Source organism: Somniosus microcephalus, chromosome 4 (genome assembly GCF_052327205.1).
Source record: "Somniosus microcephalus isolate GS21.2 chromosome 4, FLI_Smic_1.0, whole genome shotgun sequence".
Taxonomy (NCBI): Eukaryota; Metazoa; Chordata; class Chondrichthyes; order Squaliformes; family Somniosidae; genus Somniosus; species Somniosus microcephalus.
Window position 1 is genome coordinate 85444054 of NC_140990.1, and position 5312 is coordinate 85449365.

Sequence of the window (5312 nt, forward strand, 5' to 3'; positions counted from 1 at the left end):
CAGTGTGAGTGCGCCGATGATTTTCCAGCTGAGATGGGTAAGTGGATCCCTTCCCACAATCGCCACATTTCCACGGTTTCTCCATGGTGCGGGTGTCCTTATGTTTCTCCAGGTTGGATGATCAGTTGAAGTCTCATCCACACACAGAACACGTGTCTGGTTTCTCCCCGCTGTGAATGGTGTGATGTTTTTTCAGGCTGTGTAACTGATTAAAGCTCTTTCCACAGTCAGTGCACTGGAACACTCTCACTCGGCTGTGTGTGTCTCGGTGCTTTTCCAGTCACACTGATGTTTGAAATCTTTTCCCACAGACAGAACAGACAAACATTTCTCCTTCCACATTCAAAGGCCGATGATATTCGGGTCCTGATGAATGGAGTGACTCGGTCAGATCTTGATGTGATGTTTGGTTTGAGTTTGCGGTGTGTAAATGCTGCCCTTCTCACAGCCTGTAAAAGGAGTTTACAAAAGCCATCACTGTGAGTCCAGGATAGAAATTGACAAGATTCTCTCCTCCTGGTTCCTGGCCAAGAGGGCCGCGCATGTGCCCTGCTGCCCCCTGAGCCTCTCAAGATGGCGGCCATTAACCCGGGCCTGTCACTGGGAGAAAGCCCTGCAGCTGCCGCCCCGCTTGGGGCAAACGCCCGGCCCGAAGGCTCTTGTTCGGGGCCTGAGGCCCACCCCGGGTGTTTGTGAAGCGGATAATGTTGAGTGTTTTAATAATGGGGTCTGGGGCCGCACTCGGGGTGTGAGCAGCCCGTGTCCCCCCGGGGTTCATTAACCCGCTCCCTCCACCCATCTCTTACCTGCTGCCTCACCCACAGTCGCCACCGTCGCCTGTGCATGCTCAGCTCACACTGCCCGGGTGATTGATGGGAGCTTCGGACCAATAGGAAGAGTGGGGCAGGGCTGAAGGACCGAGCGGGCAATTGGTCCTCCAACCAATCGGAGTGTGTGAGGGGTGGGGCTTGCGGCACCCTGGGTCATGGGGACCACCATTAAACCATCACACTCTCAGCGCAGGCAGCTGGTGAGAGAACCAACACACGCGAATAACCTACTTGACCTTGTCCTCAGCAATCTACCTGTCGCAGATGCGTCTGTTTATGACAGTATTGGTCGGAGTGACCACTGCACAGTCCTTGTGGAGACCAGATGCTGTCCACACACTGAGGACACCCACCATCGTATCGTGTGGCACTACCACCGTTCGAAGTGGGATAGATTAACAGATCTAGCAGCTCAAAACTGGGCATGCATGAGGCACTGTGGGCCCACAGCAGTAGCAGAATTGTAATCCACCAAAATCTGTAAACTCGTGGCCCTCACTCCTCCATCACCATCAAGGCAGACAACCAGCCCTGGTCAATGAGGAGTGTAGAAGATTCAACCCGGCCAATTACCGTCCTGTCAGCCTGCTCTCAATCATCAGAGTGATGGAAAGAGTCATCAAGCAGCACCTAGTAACCAATAAGGGGTGGAAGTGATGTTACAGCTGTACATCATTCGATAGACTCTGGAACAGTACCCATGGATTGGCGGGTAGCTAATGTTACCCAACTATTCAAAAAAGGTGGTAGAGAGAAAACGGGGAATTACAGACCGGTAAGCCTGACATCGGTAGTGGGGAAAATGCTAGAGTCCATTATAAAGGATGTAATAGCAGAGCACTTGGAAAACAGTGACCGGATTGGACAAAGTCAACATGGATCTACAAAAGGTAAATCATGCTTGACTAATCTACTGGAATTTTTTGAGGATGTAACTGGTAAAATAGATAAGCGAGAACCAGTGGATGTGGTGTATTTGGACTTTCAGAAGGCTTTCGATAAGGTCCCGCATAAGAGATTAGCGTGTAAAGATAAGGCACATGGGATTGGTATTGACTTGGAGAGAGAACTGGTTGGCAGACAGAAAGCAAAGAGTTGGATTAAACGGGTCTTTTTCCGAGTGGCAGACAGTGACTAGTGGGGTACCGCAGGGATCGGTCCTAGGACCCCAGCTATTCACAATATATATTAATGATCTAGACGAGGGAACCAGCAGCATAATCTCCAATTTTGCAGGCGACACAAAGCTGGGTGGGCATGTGTGCTGTGGGGAGGATGCCGAGAAACTCCAGTATGATTTGGACAGGTTGGCTGATTGGGCAGAAGCATGGCAGATGCAATATAATGTGGATAAATGCGAGGTTATCTACTTTGGTGTCAAAAACAGGAAGGCAGTTTATTATCTGAATGGCAATAGATTGGGAGAAGGGGAAGTGCAATGAGACCTGGGTGTCCTCGTGCACCAGTCGCTGAAGGTAAGCATGCAGGTGCAGCAGGTGGTTAAGTTGGCAAATGGTATGTTGGCCTTCGTAGCGAGAGGGTTTGAGTACAGGACCAAGGATGTCTTGCTGCAGTTGTACAGAGCCTTGGTGAGACCACATCTTGAGTAATGTGTGCAGTTTTGGTCGCCTTATCTGAGGAAGGATGTTCTTGCCATGGAGAGAGTGCAGCGAAGATTCACCAGGCTGATACCTGGGATGGCAGGAATGACGTATGAGGAGAGATTGAGTCGATTGGGCTTGTACTCACTGGAGCTTAGAAGAATGAGAGGGGATCTCATTGAAACTTATAAAATTCTAACAGGACTAGGCAGACTAGATGCAGGAAGGATGTTCCCGAAGGCCGGGGAGTCCAGGACCAGGGGTCACCGTCTAAGGATAAGGGGTAAGCCATTTAGGACAGAGATGAGGAGGAATTTCTTCACCCAGAGAGTGGTGAGCCTTTGGAATTCTCTATCACAGAAGGCAGTAGAGGCCAATACATTAAATATATTCAAGAAGGAGTTAGATATATTTCTTAAGGCTAAAGGGATCAAGGGATATGGAGATAGCAGGGACAGGGTACTGAATTTGGATGATCAGCCATGATCTCATTGAATGGCGGAGCAGGCTTGAGGGGCCGAATGGCCTACTCCTGCTCCTATCTTCTATGTTTCTATGTTAGACCCGATCTGGAGCACTGGATTCAGATCTGGGCTTGGCCCCTCAGGAAGGATATATTGGCCTTGGAGAGGGTGCAGTGCAGATTTACCAGAATGGTCCCAGGGCTAAAAGGGATAAATTATGAGCACAGTTTGCATGGACGCAGCTTGTATTCCACTGAAGATCGAAGATCAAGCGGTGATCCAAACTAGGTTCACTGTCAGACAGTTCGGCGAGTCAGATGTTAATCACCTCTAGAACTATGCTGCCAGGTAAAACCCCAGATGGTTTATCCAGAATAATAAGAACCCCTGTAACTGAGCTGGAGTTTAAGATCAGCAGAAATGGAACCCAACTGTTAGAGTGAACATGGTGCAGTCCTGGATGTGATTAACAGCAGCAACAACAGCAGAATCCAAGCCCTGCAGGCACTTGTGAACTCGCTGGTGTTTTAGCCGGTTGGATGAACGGGTGAATCTCTTCCCACACACGGAGCAGGTGAATGGCCTCTCCCCAGTGTGAGTGCATTGGTGTGTCAGCAGATCCCTTGTGCTTTTAAAGGTCTTCTCACAGACAGAACATTTAAAAGGTCGCTCATCAGTGTGAACCAGTTAGTGTGTCTGCAAATCCTTTGTGGTTTTAAAGGTCTTCTCACAGACAGAACAATTAAAAGGTCTCTCGTCACTGTGAACAAGTTGGTGTCTCAGCAGGTTGGATGACCAAGAGAATCTCTTCCCACACATGGAGCAGGTGAACGGTCTCTCCCCAGTGTGAGTGTGTTGATGTGTCAGCAGATCATTTTTGCTTTTATACTTGTTCTCACAGTCAGAACACTGAAAAGGTCTCTCATCAGTGTGAACAAGTTGGTGTGTCTGGAGCTTGGACAACTCTGTGAATCCCTTCCCACACACAGAGCAGGTGAACGGCCTCTCCCCAGTGTGAATTCGCTGCTGTGTCACAAGGCCGGATGATTTAGTGAATCCCTTCCCACACAGAGCAAGTGAATGAACCCTCTCCGGTGTGACTGTAACAATGAGTTTCCAGCTGGGATGGGTATTTGAATCCCTTCCCACAGTCACCACATTTCCACGGTTTCTCCGTTGTGCGGGTGTTCTTGTGTCTCCCCAGGTTGGACGATCAGTTGAAGCCTCATCCACACACAGAACACGTGTACGGTTTCTCCCCGCTGTGAACAGTGCGATGTTTTTTCAGGCTGTGTAACTGGTTAAAGCTCTTACCACAGTCAGTGCACTGGAACACTCTCACTCGGGTGTGTGTGTCTTGGTGCTTTTCCAGTCACAGTGATGTTTGAAATATTTTCCCACAGACAGAACAAATATTTCTCCTTCCACATTCAAAGGCCGATGATATTCGGGTCCTGATGAATGGAGTGACTCTGTCAGATCTTGATGTGATGTTTGGTTTGAGTTTGCGGTGTGTAAATGCTGCCCTTCTCACAGCCTGTAAAAGGAGTTTACAAAAGCCATCACTGTGAGTCCAGGATAGAAATTGACAAGATTCTCTCCTCCTGGTTCCTGGCCAAGGGGGCCGCGCATGCGCCCTGCTGCCCCGAGCCTCTCAAGATGGCGGCAAACGCCCGGCCAGGAGGCTCTTGTTCGGGGCCTGAGGCCCACCCCGGGTATTTGTGAAGCGGATAATGTTGAGTGTTTTAATAATGGGGCCTGGGGCCGCACTCGGGGTGTGAGCAGCCCGCGTCCCCCCGGGGTTCATGAACCCGCTCCCTGAGCTCGGGGTGTGAGCAGCCCGCGTCCCCCCAGGGTTCATGAACCAGCTCCCTGAGCTCGGGGTGTGAGTGACCCGCGTCCCCCCGGGGTTCATGAACCCGCTCCCTGAGCTCTCTCACCTGATGTGTCAGCGGCTGCTGCCAAGGTCCGCGCATGCTCAGCTCACACTGCCCGGGTGATTGACGGGAGCTTCCGACCAATAGGAATAGCGGGGCGGGGCTGGAGGTGCGAGCTGGTGGCGGGTCCTCCAACCAATCGGAGTGTGTGAGGGGCGGGGCTTGACCTTTAAACCTAAACAACAGAAGGTGAGCTGAGCATGCGCGGCCCTTGGCAGCAGCCGCTGACACATCAGGTGAGAGAGCTCAGGGAGCGGGTTCATGAACCCCGGGGGGACGCGGGCTGCTCACACCCCGAGTGCGGCCCCAGGCCCCATTATTAAAACACTCAACATTAGCCGCCTCCCCACAACTACCTGCCAGTTTAAGACACAAACTCCGGGACAACCAGGAAGTGTTGGGAAATCCCCAGCGTGTCAGGGAGCGTCTGTAAATGGAGGAGAAATGGAGACTGGTCAGGGAGCGTCTGTAAATGAAGGA

General features: G+C 51.1%; 1 pseudogene; it reads right to left on the reverse strand.

Moving 5' to 3' along the window:
• Window positions 1-341: 341 nt before the first annotated feature.
• LOC147119407 (uncharacterized) lies at window positions 342-4108 on the reverse strand (annotated as a pseudogene).
• Between the last annotated feature and the right edge of the window lie 1204 nt (window positions 4109-5312).